Raw genomic sequence first — 14,574 nt, 5'->3', positions numbered from 1 at the left:
TTTCTTTCTTTCTTTCTTTCTTTCTTTCTTTCTTTCTTTCTTTCTTTTTTGCTGGGACTAAGTAAAATAATTAAATTTAATTATTTACATGACAAAATTTACAACATTTATATAGTTAGAAGGCTTTTAATATGACATATAACTTTCTTTTGATATAGTCACCTGCTTTGCAAAATTTGGCATCAAGATTTTGACACATATTAATTCTTCATCTTGAAACCACACTCTTATCCCATTTGGTAGGCAACATATCTTTGACAGTCAATTTTCCCATCTATTCTTGATTGTGGCACCCAGATTTTCAACTTGATTTTCAACACATCAAGTAAATTTCCAAATCATTGAATCATATATGTATGTGTAGGTATACACACATATATACACACATGCATATGTGTATATATATATATGTGTGTGTGTGTGTGTGTGTGTGTGTGTTTACACACATATCTTGAACAAATTTCTTAACCTTTGTACTATATGGCATGGTACAAAGTGGTGTTGCAGTATTCCATTACCATTTGGGAACTTTATTAATTTTGGAACACTTTTGCTTTCTGATATATCAACATATCAGAGTTCATTATTCCTCAAATCAGAACAAACTTTCAGGTCCATTGGCAGTAAAGGACCTCTTTCATATTTTTTTGGGAGGTACACAGGGATATATTATAGTCTGATGAAGTCACTGAAATCTTAACGGCTCAACTGGACATCTAATAGTATTTTTATAGCCTTGAAGGGAAAAAATATGTTTCATCATTAAGCATCATCTTTTTTCCAATCTTCAGTACTGTAGTTTTTGTATTAACTTCCTTATGATAAGTATTTTTAAAAATAAATTGTTAGTATCATTTTTAGGCTGGTCTTCTCTCTGCTCTTCCAACTTCAGGAAGTCTATTTCCCACTGTGGAGTTATCAATAATGATCCCATCAATTACCATGTCTCTCTGAAGGTTGTTGATTGTCTCCTGATGATTAATTGGGCTGCTTTGCAGTAACCCTTTGTCAGTTCTTGACACTGGTTTTTATTTTCAACCACATTTCTTTGAGTTTCAATGGGATTGATTTCTTTTTTACTGTGGACTTGAGTGATCCTTTAAACACTTGACTTCCCCTTATCCACAACCACTAAAATACCTCTAGCAGTCATTTCAGTGTTATTTATGGGCTAATTTTTCCCACATTTCCTTCATGTAATATTCACCCTTGAAATCACAGATTAAAAACACAAAAAAGGGAACAATGAAACATGTATGGCATCAAATCCAACAAGAAACTGTCAAAGGAACAATCTAATTCTGGAAGAAGCAACAAAATCTGGTTTCATCTGGTAAAGGCAAGATGTTTGAGTCAAGCTAGTATCAGTAAATGCAGAAATACATGACCATTGTTGTTACAAAATAAGAACATATCAAAACTATTGCTTGTCCCAAGTAATTCACACACTACTCTCCTGTAATCAATGGTCAGTTGGGAGATACTGAAAATGTGTGAGTTGTAGATGGAAGAAGGAGTTGATATGGTAAGATGTGCATTGGGAAGATTATTTTTGAAGCTATCTAAAGGATAAATTAGTGAGGAGAAAGAGTAGAGGCAGGTAGACTGATTACTACAGGTGATGAGGGTTTGAAAACATGAGTTTAGAGAAAGAGATGAGTTCATGATAAAAATGGGCCTTGACACATATATTGAACTTGGAGGATAGAGTTAGATGAAGAAAGTTATGAGGGTGTGGGACAGGCATACCCAAAAACCTACTGATATAGGCTAGAAACCTTGGATTCTAATTTTTAAACCCTATTCTGCTCATATAACATCTTTCAGTTCAATATTATGAAGATTGAGGACACAAATCGATAGAGTACTTTGAACTTCTTGGAAGCAGGCTACATCATAAATATACAAAATCATTATTACTAGGTCTAATCCCAAGGTGAACTGTGTTGGATAAACAATTTATGTTAAGGGAATTTCTTCACCCAGTTCATCAGTGTACCATTTAGTAAATTACCTCTTCAACTGCCCTCACCTCCTGATTCAAAAGAAGAGCTCATTCCCATCAGATGAATAAGTTCCATACACCAAAGTAAAATGTTTTTACTCTCAGCTTATTCCAAGAATGACCAACAGAACCACATGCCACAAGAACCCTCTGAGTCCTTCTATCAATAAATCCACAGCATTTTATTAATGTGTAATCAAGAGGAAATAGAAGAAAAATTTTTTAAATATAAGTTAAATGTAATTTAGATACATTTTTAATTGGAGCAAGGGAAAGGAACTGATTCACAGACAATATTGCTGAAAAAAATATTCCTACTTAAATTTCTGACTTCTTGTTTTTCATAAATTTATTTTAAATTCACTAAATATTTATGAAGTGCTTACTATGCACAAATAACTATGCTAGGTACTAGGAAGACAAAAACAATGCCAAACCCTCTGTTCAGTCATAAAAAGTTGGATATTTTATGTCAGTGATTTACAGTGAAATTTCATTTGGGAGATGCTTTACACTTTCTCCCCAAACACTTCAGTCAAATAATCCATGATTAGTGATTTTATAAGTTTGAGTCTTTCTGAGGTAACTGCTCCCCGTTGTATCTTTCTGGATCATAATAAATGTTTAACTTCTTAAGATTTCCTTGAATAATACTGTTAAGAAGACCTTTGATCTACAGCTCACTCTTTTTACTCCCCAGCAGTGGAGTTTAAAAACCCATTAGGAGTTAATACCAATATGTACTAATTTTCCCATTTTATATAAATTTCTAACCCACTCCTCTACTTGGGACATAGATTTTTCTTCTAAATGAAAATAAATTTAAAATATTATTTTATTTGAGAATTTAGTGATCTCTCTTACATTTCATCCCTCCCCCATCCAATTAAATATTTGGAGACAGTGTGGGATATGTTATTAAAATAATGTTCATAATTACTGAGGGAAACACTTGATAGCTTTGTTTAAAGTATTATTGTAACCCACACATAGTTATAAGAACAAAATGAAATTCCAACTACTCATGTTACAGTCATGTAAGATGAAATATATCTCATATTCACTAAATTTTTATTGAAACAATACTATCTCTAACATAAAATGTTAGGTGTTAAGAAAGAAGTAAAATGATATTTAAAACCCTATCTACCCCCAAGGAATTTCCAGACTATCAGAGGAGAAAGATACATACAGGAAAAAAAAACAACAACAACATAATACAGACTACAGCATGGTGCTTACAAAGCACAATGTGAAGGTAACTGGTGCTTCCATTTGTCAACATTAGGAAAGACTTCATGAAACACATAGCATTTTGGCTAGACCTTGACTAATGGAAAGTATTTGAAGACATGAATATTGGAGTAGCAGGAAAAAGAAGAAATTCTTTCAAAGTATAGTGGGAAGTGTGAATAAAAGCATTGAAGCAGGAAAGAGAAAAATAAGATCAAGGAACAGACAGTAATTCAATATGTCTGGAGAGGGATAAAATAAGTTTGGAAATGTATTTTGGATCCAGACTCTACAGATCCCTAAACATCTAGCTAAAATGTTCTGGCTTTATTTAGAAGGCAATGGGCAGTCATCATTTTGGGGAGGGGTAAGGGAGTGACATTATCAGAACTGCGTTTTAGGAAGATTCATCTGGTTTTGGTGCATAGGCTAGGTTGGCAAGAGAGAGATAGTAGTGTAAGAAATTATTGTTTAGCTGAAATAAGTAGCAAAGAACTGGAAGCTGGTGGGGGTGATCATCAATTAGGGCATAGTTAACAAGATTATAGCATATGAATATAATTGGATTCTATTGTGCCATAAGAAATAAAAAGGTTTCAGAAAGACCTAGGAAGTCTTATATAGACTGATACAGAGTGACTTGAGCAGAACTGGGAGAACAATTTATGCAACAATATCAGACTTACAGACTCTAATCAATGTAATAATTAGCTATGATTCCAATGGATTGGTGATAAATAATGCTGCCCACTTGCTGAGCAGATAGGCAGATAGAGGAAGGAGACTTTGGATGTAGGAGCTTTGACTTTGTTGTCTTCTTCTGGTTGTATGTTTTGATCTTCTTTGTCACCAAAGAAAGATTCTATGGTATGATTTTTTTTGCACAGTTTGCTCATGTTCCCAGCCAATAACTTGAGTCTTAAACTCTTTGTTAAGGTAGGGGTCTTTGTTAAGGTAGGGGGTCTGCTTCCTGTCATAAGCTTCAGGGGTTTTGTGCAGCCGTTTTCAGAGATACTTCTAGGGACCTGTACAATTTCAGTTCTTCCAAGGTGGTATGATCAAGGGCGAGGTGTTTATTCCTTTCCTGGCCTGTGCTCTGGAATATGAGTGGCCACAAACACTCTTTTCTGCCTTGGAACTGTGAGGAGTATTCCCTCTCCACTTCCACTACAAGCTCTACCACACCAGAATTCCTCCTAAACCCAGGACTGCCACCCAGAACTGCGACCCAGATCCAAGCACGGGCAAAGCGAGAGATTCCTGCCTCAGCACCAGCAAAGAGACCCCCACAATCCTCCTCTGATCAGACACTTGATTCCCCTTCAGTCTGTGGGCTGAGAGCACAGGAAGCAGCCACTGCACCAGGGCTGCGTGGAGACTGGGGCTGAGACTGAGCTTCCCTCTCACCTAGTCGCAGACCTTTCCTACTGACCTTCTAAGTTGTCTTTGGTGTTTGTGGGTTGAGAAGTCTGGAAACCACCACAGCTGCCCTTGATTCAATTCCCTGAGGCCTGCTCCAGGTTCACTGATACTTGGTCTTTGCCTGTGCACCCAAGCTGAACTGTGCTTCTCTCCCAGTCTGGGACAATAGACCTTTCCAATCAACCATCTAGGTTGTCTTGGGCTGGAAATTTGTTTCATTCTGTCTTTTTGTGGTTTCTGCTTCTCTAAAATTTGTTTAGAGTCATTTTTACAGGTATTTGGAGGGGTTTGGGGGAAAGCCCAAGCAAGTCAATGCTTTTACTCCTCCATCTTGACTCCCGAGTAACTCTTTACAAGTTAGATATAATAGTATCTTTTTCTCTCTCCATTCCTAACCTGAATATCTTTTATCATTAGACTTGTCAGAGTTACAAAAAAAGAATATTTTTCTTGAGAAAAAGTGAATTTGGAATTTTCAAAGTGTAAGAATGAGAATATTTGAGAATTTATTCTATTTCAAAGCAGAAGGAATATCAAACTTTTATTTCATAATATGACATTTTTTCTACAATAACCAAATATAGGTCTTATAAATATGGAAACATGGGTTCTGCTTATCCCACTCTACATTTTATTATGGTTGCTAATTAAAAAGCTTTGGAAGATGCATTAACCCTTTCATAACTCTCAAGGAACTAGGTATTTTATGCAACAATTTACATTTAGCAAGACTTAACTTTGACCAAAGTTTTCAGTTCTCTAGTCTCTTCAAACAAAGGTGCTCAGGTTATTTTAAGATGGTCATACCAAATATTTGGATATCTAAGCTGAAATGAGGAAATCCATATAACACCTTTTATTTTGCCCCAACCATTCACTGGCCTCATTCATTGATCTACCAGATGTTTTTACAATGATACTTTTTTTTTTACAGCTTTTCCTTTTGAAATTTAAATGACTGCCTACTGTTATGAAGTCCAAAAAGTACATAACACTGTTATTAGTCAAGGATATTACCAATAGATAGTATGAAATTGTGAATATAGAGCTGATCTTGGAGCCAGGAGGACTTGGGTTACTATCCTGCCTTTGACATCCATTGGTTATATGACCCTGGGTCAAGCTTTCGAGTTCTCAGTGTTCTAGGCAACCATGAAAGATAGATAATAGATAGATAGACAAATTTGTAATTCATTAGACACTTACGTGTCAGGCATTGAGCTAAAGGAGTCATATAACTATGATCAATCAAGGTAGTCACTTACTTCACAGGCCTTACATTTTAATGGGTGAAGACAAAATGGAAAAGGAAGTGGGGAGCAATACGTTGCAGAGAAGGTGACAACCTACATCAGGAAAAATTTCCTCACCTAAGAGTTCTCTTTATCAATGAAATCACAGTTTCAGTCCCTATCCTCTGTAAGAGGATAGAGTAAGTATTGCATTGAAATACCCTCCCATAAATTCCGACTCTGTTTTCTTATTGGGGTATGAAAGTGATCCTTGATTCTTGAATACACTATCAGTAAAATGCAAGCTCTAGAGGGTTCTGTAATGCTGGGAAGATTTCAGGAATAAGTCTAGGGGTGGCTTATGTATAGTCTGTTATCTCAGAAGTAGGTCAGATAAGTTCAGAGAATCTTATTGTCAGAAATTGGCTCCCAAGTTAGGGCATTTTTCAGGTTGTTTGAGTTAGCTACAGAACAAATGAGCAACGAGTGTCAGTGATGGTTTGGATTCCAAAGAAAAACTCTTCTCCATTCTGTTTAAATAAAGGATTTTGGTATAATGTAACTGCGATAGGATTCAAGAGTTTAAATTTCTCAATATTATAAGCTAAAAGTTTACCTAATGTAACCCCAACTTAATTATGTCTTCACATGTCAATTAATTATTTCCTGAACATCATTATCTGTTGAGTTCCACAAAAATGAACATTATGCTCTTTGCATTAAATACAAAATTAAAATTATGCCTTACTTATTGACTACCAATATCCCTACCTTTCTTTTATATTAATACCACACATTTATGTAATGCTTTAATGTTTAAAAATACTTTCCTGAAAGATAAATAATACATGTTTTGTTGCCTTCATTTTACAAAGAAACTGAGGCATGGAGAGGCAAAGTGATTTGTCCAGGTTCAAATGGTGAGTAAATTTCAGATCTGACATTTGAACTAAGGTGCTTAGCCTCCCCAACTCTAACCCTCCAACTCTATATACGCTTATGCTACATTTCTGAAAACAGACTTGCAAGTACATGGACATGCCTTAAAATGAATGTAGTACTTATTTGAGCCATTACAAGAGTTTCTCTTGATGGAGCACTTGATGCACATCAATTATTAAACATTTTACTTAATCAGGTCAGACAAATAACTGAACTAAAAAAGCAATTCAAAACATAATTTGATTCCTTTTTGCTGGCAAAACAATGTAAACACCCAAAGGATTTGTGAATCTCAGGTTGGGGTAATTTCCTTTGCCATCCCAGATATCAACCCATTTAGGAGTTAGTAAATAGCTGACATTTCTATATGGTTTTAAGTTTTGTGAAATATATTGTTTATATTGTCACATTTTATCCTTACAACTACCCTGTGAGGTAAATATGAGATACTGTCATTTTGCAAATGAATAAACTGAGGCTGAGATGTCATTCTGATTTTTAAGGTGGGGTAGGGACGGGGCTTTAATGAATCGTATCCCAGCTACCTATCCACTATTTTCATACTGCTTCTGTAACAAAACATTAACAATACATTTAATCCATACAGAAGAATACTCTCAATTTTCCTATAATATTCCCACAAGGGAATATCTTTCCTGATTTTTCCCTCAATAGCTATTTATTTTAAAGTAAATCAGTCCCTACCTCTGTTTCTCCCCAATCTGGAGCAGTTGAAAGGAGTTATACTGGGGAAGAAATATGTGAGAGATTATATATCCAGTATGTTCTTTCTCTCCGAAATATTCTTATTCTCTATGAGTGGACTAGTAAATCAGTGTCAGTGTGGGATTATGTACTGTGACATTTCTGCTATTTCTACAACTGTCTTGTTAACAGTTCTGTTGCTTTAATTCTCTGACTTATTTTGTCATCAAATTTTGGTGGCAAACAGCCTAATTAGCTGTCAGGCTCACTCATTTTAAGTATTAACACAGGATTCTCCACTTTAGTACTTAAATGAAGTAATTTCTAAAAGTGAAAATTAGGGATTTCATCTTGGAAGGAGTTGATCCCTAATGTCATTTTTGATTCTAAGATTTTGTGTTCAATTCAGTAAGAATTTGGTAGTGCATAAGGCTGATATGGGGCTAACAAGTTAAAAAAATCATAATCTGTAACTTCTTACTTTGAGAAAGAACTCTTGGTCCAAGGTAATGGTAAAAATAGGATGACTGAATATTCTTTTTAACACAGAATTGACATTATGTCATAGTGCATGGGTTATCCATCTACAAAGAATTGCAGTACAGTATGCATTAATGCTAAAGCTAGACAGAGAAAGATGTACATGAATGAGTGTAAAGTAAGTAAAGCCAGGAAAACATTATACACAACAACAATACAAATGCAATGAACAGCAACTTCAAAACAATAAAAAAAACTAAAATGCAAAATTATAGAAATAAATCCAATTCCCCCCAAAGAAAAGATATAAGAAGACAATTCCCTTTACTCATTTGTAGGTATTAGGAGTTCACAGGTGTGAAATATTGTTTTTTTCATTGTATTAATACATTTTGCTGATTTTTAAAAATATTTGTCTTTTGAAAAAAATGCCTTTGTTATACGGGATGACTTTCTGGGAGGGGATAGAATTAAGGAACAGAAGAAGATCTAAAATATGGAAAGACAAAAGATATCAATGAAAATATATTTTTAAAAAACACATTGACCAAGATTTTCTCAAAGATTCCAAAGACACTTTGATATAGCAGTATGCCTCAGAATCTTCATTATGAACAAGTTTTCATTATACATATAGAAGGTATAGGAGACTTGGATGAATTTATCATAATCTTACAAAAATTCCTGCAGTTGCAAATTCCTTATATCTAATTCTTTGTTGCAAACATGTGGACTCACAACAGTATGGTAAAATATGAAAAAAGTGAAAAAAGAGAAAGTAATCAGTTAATTGTGCTCTATTTTTGTTTGAATACAAGATAATTGTTTTTTATACTTTTTGAGTTTGCCTTCCCCCCCCAGCCTCCTTTGTTTATTTACTTACAAGATAAGATTTATTAGATAGCTAGTTTCTTTTTTAAGCTACTGAGACAATATTGATCTCAAAGAAATCCCATCACATAGCCAACAATTCTTAAGTTCTAATATTTCAATAATTAATGGAAGATTGATAGGAAGGATTATGGATAGAATGTGCCACTAGCACATAGAAATATGGGACAATTTGTGCCAAAGTCTCAATGCATTCAATTTCAATATTACCCAACAATTCAACTTAAAAATGGAGAGAAATTAACTTGGAAAAACTAGAACCCGACTGTAACAAAAAAAAAAAGTCTTTTTAAGTAGAGGTAGTCAGAGAAATCTTTGCCTGAATTGGAAGTTAACCTAGCACATGTGATAAACTTATAGAAGAGCTATTTTTGTTCAACTAGAACAGCTTTAATTGTGCTGGTATGTGCAATTGGCTCCTTCAAGTTGGATGTTTTTCTGGCGTCATACAGAAGTACCTTATTGGTCCACCTCACTGGGGTTGTTAGGTAGTGCTGAAGATGATTAGAAACCAAATCAAAAGGAGTCATTTGCTCTAGCCTAGCTTTGGAAAGCTTTGAAAATGGTGCTGCATAGTCTCCTTCAGGATTTTCCCTGTGAGATTTATTTCCAGCACTCTTTTGCATGGGTTTGAATCAAAGATAGATGGAGGAATTTCTCTCCCTTCCTCCCTCAGCAGCAATGGTGGCTAAAAGATTATGTCAGTGGGAACACGTACTTGGTTAAGTAAACCCGAGTTCCTTGCCACCTTCTTCTCTTTGTATTTCCTTCCCCAAGAAAAATCCAAGAACTACCAGTCCTGAAAAATGGACATTTATAGTCTTGGGTTGAAAGTTCTTGAGTCTATAGGCAATCTAGGAGAGCAAGGAATAGTTTGCCTATCAGATTTATGGAGAAAGAAAGAATTTATGACCAAACAAGAGGTAGAGAACATTATGAAATGCAAAATGGATAATTTTGATTGCATTAAATTGAAAAGTCTTTGCACAAACAAAGCTAATGCAACCAAGATTAGAAGAAAAGCCAGAAAACTGGGAAACAATTTTAGAGCCAGGGTCTCTGATATAGTCCTCATTTCTTAAATATGTAGAAAACTAAGTCAAATTTATAAGAATATAAGTCATTGTCCAATTGATAAATGGTCAAAGGATATGTTAGAGTCCAGGTTCAAAAAATATCCTGACAGGCTAGAACAATGGGTTTAATCTAACAAGATGAAATTTAATAAGGATAATTTTAAAGTCTTACACTTAGGTGCTAAAATAATTGGCTTCACATGTAAAAGATGGGGGAGGCATTGTAAAAGAACAGCTTGTTTAAATAACAATTGGGATCATGATGGACCTTAAGCTCAGAACAAGGCAATTGTGTATGGCTTTGTACCCCACAAAGTTTGTGGAGCCCTAGGCTGCATTGAGAACCATGGTGTCCGGGAGAAGAAAGGTGAGAATTCTGATGTACCTTCTTCTTGTTCAACCACATACAGAGTATTGTGTTCAATTTTGAATGTCACATTTCAGGACAGACATTGAAAAGTTGGAAACCATCCAAAGGTGGCCAATCAGGACAATGAAGGATCTTAAATTCCATTCTAGTTGAAGTAATTGAGGATAAGTAGCCTGGAGATACATACATACATACATATAAATATAGATATTGGGTTCCTCTCAGTATATATTTATATTTTTGTCTGACAAAGGCTTTTATACATATATATAGAGAGAGGCTCATTAGGCACTCTACTAGAGAGTCACTAGAACAGATAATGACCATGCCAAGGTAAAGACCAGCAGATGGTAGCAGAGAGCTGCTTGGCAACTACAATACCAGCAGAGACAATGGAATGGACAGCAGAGATGCAAAATCCAAAAGAAAGAAGCATGATGACATCAGCCAAGAACATTAACAGCTCTTTAGCACTGGAAGGGGATGGTGCAGTGGGATGAGTGTGTGGGTAGATTCAGGGAGCAGAATGTTCCATTTCATTTGTCATAGATTATAGGAAGAGAAGTATTATGAGGCAGAAAAGATAGGGTAGCATCAGGGTGTGGATGACCTTGAACACCTTGCAGAGTAGTGTGAAATTTGCTTGGCAGTAAGTATCAATCATCTAGAAACTTCAAAGTTGTTTTTCTTTCTAATGGATGAATTAAAAAACTCAGTTGTCAATAATTTCCTAATGAATAGGCTTGTGAACACACAAGTGAATGCACCACGAAAGTGAACTTCTGTTAAAAACATAGACTTTGTAAAATGCTATGACAGGCCTCCATAATTTGATCATTTCAAGTCCCATATAATTCATAAGTGAAAGATTGTCTTGGTAATCAGAAATCATGTTGCATCTGCTTGAGATATATAAAGCAAACCAAAATTAAAAACAAAAACTGGAGATTGTTAGTGAAGACATGCTGCCAATTTTAGTGTCAAACATATGTGCTAATGGGGAAATTCTAAATAATTACATTGTATGACACTGGCTATTAGTAGTAGGGGAGATTAATACCTTTTTTAGTACCATTTTGGCCCAATGCTTTTTGGTCTCTCAACAAGCATATAAAGGAATGTCCCAAAGGACAGTAGTAGACATATCAAATCAGCTAGGTTTTGAAAAGTTTCTATTTATTTTTTTTAAAATCCCTTTCTCATTCACAGTAAAAAAAAATCTGTTTTGTCATAATCAATAGCACAAGGCAAGGCAATGGTAATTGACTAATAACTCTATACTCCAATGAGATCATTTGAAGATGACCTGTGGTAGGTTGCAATGAAGTCCTTAGTAAATTACTCTGGGTCCTGTAGTCATTAAAGATGCCAAGCTGTCAATAAAATCAATTGAGATGCAGTTGGCTTACAGTGCAAGATCAGATTTACAACAGGCATTTGGAGATTAGGTTCAGATGGAGATTTTAATTGAGAAACAAATATTACCTACTAACACAAATGGCATCAGAAAATAAATATAACTCACATAAACAAAACAAATAACAAAATGTTTAAAGACGGATTTTGCCAGTAAGATTTTCCTTAGGAAATTACTTAGGTTTTTGTTGTTGTTGTTGCTGTTGCTTTTTTTTTAATTACTGAAGCTGTGGACAGATATATTTCAGATAAGAACTTTTATAAATTTTATCTGGCATTAATTACATTACATTAATATTTTAAAATAAATTGTTAATAGTAAAAATAAAAATGCCACATTTCACATTTCTCTTGCTTTATAGAATATAAGATAACTGACATACCTATCAATATTAAAGAATTACAATTATATGATTTAATCAGTTTGCTTTCCTTCTAAATCTTCAATTAATCTTACTTTACAGTCTATCTTGTAGGTCTTTAGTGTGAATATTATTGAACCTACATTTATTTAACTATCTCCTGACATTGCTATTTCTTTAAGGCAATTGGGGTTAAGTGACTTGCCCAGGGTCACACAGCTAGTAAGTGTCAAGTGTTTGGTCTGAGGCTGAATTTGAACTCAGGTCCTCCTGACTTCAGGGTCAGTGCTCTATCCACTGCATCACCTAGCTGCCACTGACATTGCTATTAATTTGACTTTATTGCTTTGTGAATAATGCATCCTTACAATATTTCCAATCATATGATTTTCAGCCTAAATATTACTATAGCTTTATTTAGTTCTTTATTTACCAGTTCCCATGTCATTGATAGTTTCAGATTAAAATGCACTATCTTTTCATCTAAAAATAGTTCTATTCAAGTTATGTTTTCAAACTGAAGATAAAATTACCATCTACTGTACACCAGACATTGTGATTCAAAGAAAGACAAAGAATGCCCCTTTTATCAAGGACCTCACATGATAATAACTAGGTATATACAAGTTGTAAACAGAGTAGATGAATAGCAATCTCATAGAGAAAAGAGCTGAGGGAACTTTTGTAAAGGCCTTCTGTAAAATCTAGGATTTGACCTGAGTATTGAAAAAATCCATGGAAATTAAGAGGCAGTGGTGAGCACTCTAGGAATGGGGGTGGGGGTGGGGATGGGGGTGGGGAAATAGTACAAAAAAAGAGATTAGAGAAGGAGTTTCCTATGGGAAGAATTTGAAGAAAAAAATGATATTGTAGAGACTGAGAGAAGAGACTATGAAGAAAGGTAAACTGTAAAAGAATAGGAAAGATATGGTGGGATCAGGTTTAAATGTCAGAGAGATTTACATTTGAAACTAGAATAAATTGGAAGAATTTTGTTGGGAGTGAGGAATGGCATGGTTATACCTACACTTTAGAAAAATCTAGTCAGCTGATAGATGGAAGATAGATGGCAATGGAGAGAGTTGAAACAAGGAGATAAGTTAAAAAAAATACAATAGTTCAAGAGAAGAGTGATGAGGGCCTGAACTGAGGTCATTGCTGTGTGAATAGACAAAAAGGAAGATAAAGGAGAGATGTTGTGAAGGTAGAGGAGACAAGATTTGGCAATGGATTGGATACGTGGGGCGAGAATGAGAAGTCAATGAAGACATCAAAGTTGTTGAGCTAGATAATCCAAAGATGTTGGTCCCCTCATCAGTAATTGGCAGCTTGAGAAGAAATGATTTAGGGGGAAAATGAGTTTTGCTTTGGATATGTTGAGTTCATGAAGCCTATGGGACATCCAGTTCAAAATGTCCATGAGACAGTAAGTGATATTGGAATAGAGTTATATAAGGATACATACATATTCATAGATTTATACATGGATTCAACCTGCAGAGATGATAATTTAATCTATGAGAGTAGATGAGATTACCAAATGAGATGAGTGATAAGAGAGCATAGGACAGGCAAATAGGGAACACTCATGGTTAGGAGCGTGACATGGATGAAGAAACAGAAGGCAAACCAAAGATAAGGCCTATAGATAGGGCCTGCTATTTCATACTGGGCCCGGTTATGCCTTATTTTAGTCCTCCTCAATCATCTTCTCCTTAACTGCCTTGCCTTCTAGGCCAGAATAGCCATGTCATGAGGATTTAACCCTTCCAATTTCAGAACTCCCTTCATGGGGCCCTACTGTTATGATTAGTGTTTCCTTATCCCCACTACTTTACACTAGTCCCAGCCATGATTCATTTTATTCCCTAGTCATCTTCTAACCGAAAACCTTCCTGCTCAGAGCCCTACCGAATTTCTCATCACTCCCCCACCCCCATGCTTTCTAGGTCTGGAGCCATTAGTCAATCAATATAACCATTACTCCTCGAAAGTTTTTGTTCATTTATAACCCTATGACTTCACTCCTTAAAACTTTCAAAACAAAAATACCTCTCTTTATCTACCAATTTCCTACATGTGTAGCCTACCGTTAATAAAATGTATGTATCTTGAGAGCAGGGACTCTTTCCTTTTGTATTTGATACATACTTAGGGAGTATATATCCCTTTGAAATATCCATCACTTTGTGAAATTAACAATATGAATCTTTGAATGACTATCATTAATTATTGAAAAAATACATGTCATATTTAATTTTAATTATACTACCCTGGTGCATATATTTGTAAATATATCAAGAACAACACTGTACATTTATTATAAATAAAGACCAAATGTGAATTAAAATCTAGAGAAATAAACAATTACTTAATTCATGAATATTGTTGTTTTTACTTCTATTCCTAAAGCCGATATTTACAAGAGTTTTTCTTGATG

Source organism: Vombatus ursinus, unplaced genomic scaffold (genome assembly GCF_900497805.2).
Source record: "Vombatus ursinus unplaced genomic scaffold, bare-nosed wombat genome assembly UNPS02014784.1, whole genome shotgun sequence".
NCBI classification, from domain to species: Eukaryota; Metazoa; Chordata; class Mammalia; order Diprotodontia; family Vombatidae; genus Vombatus; species Vombatus ursinus.
The sequence above is the reverse complement of the archived record's forward strand: the minus strand, read 5'-3'. Positions refer to the sequence as shown.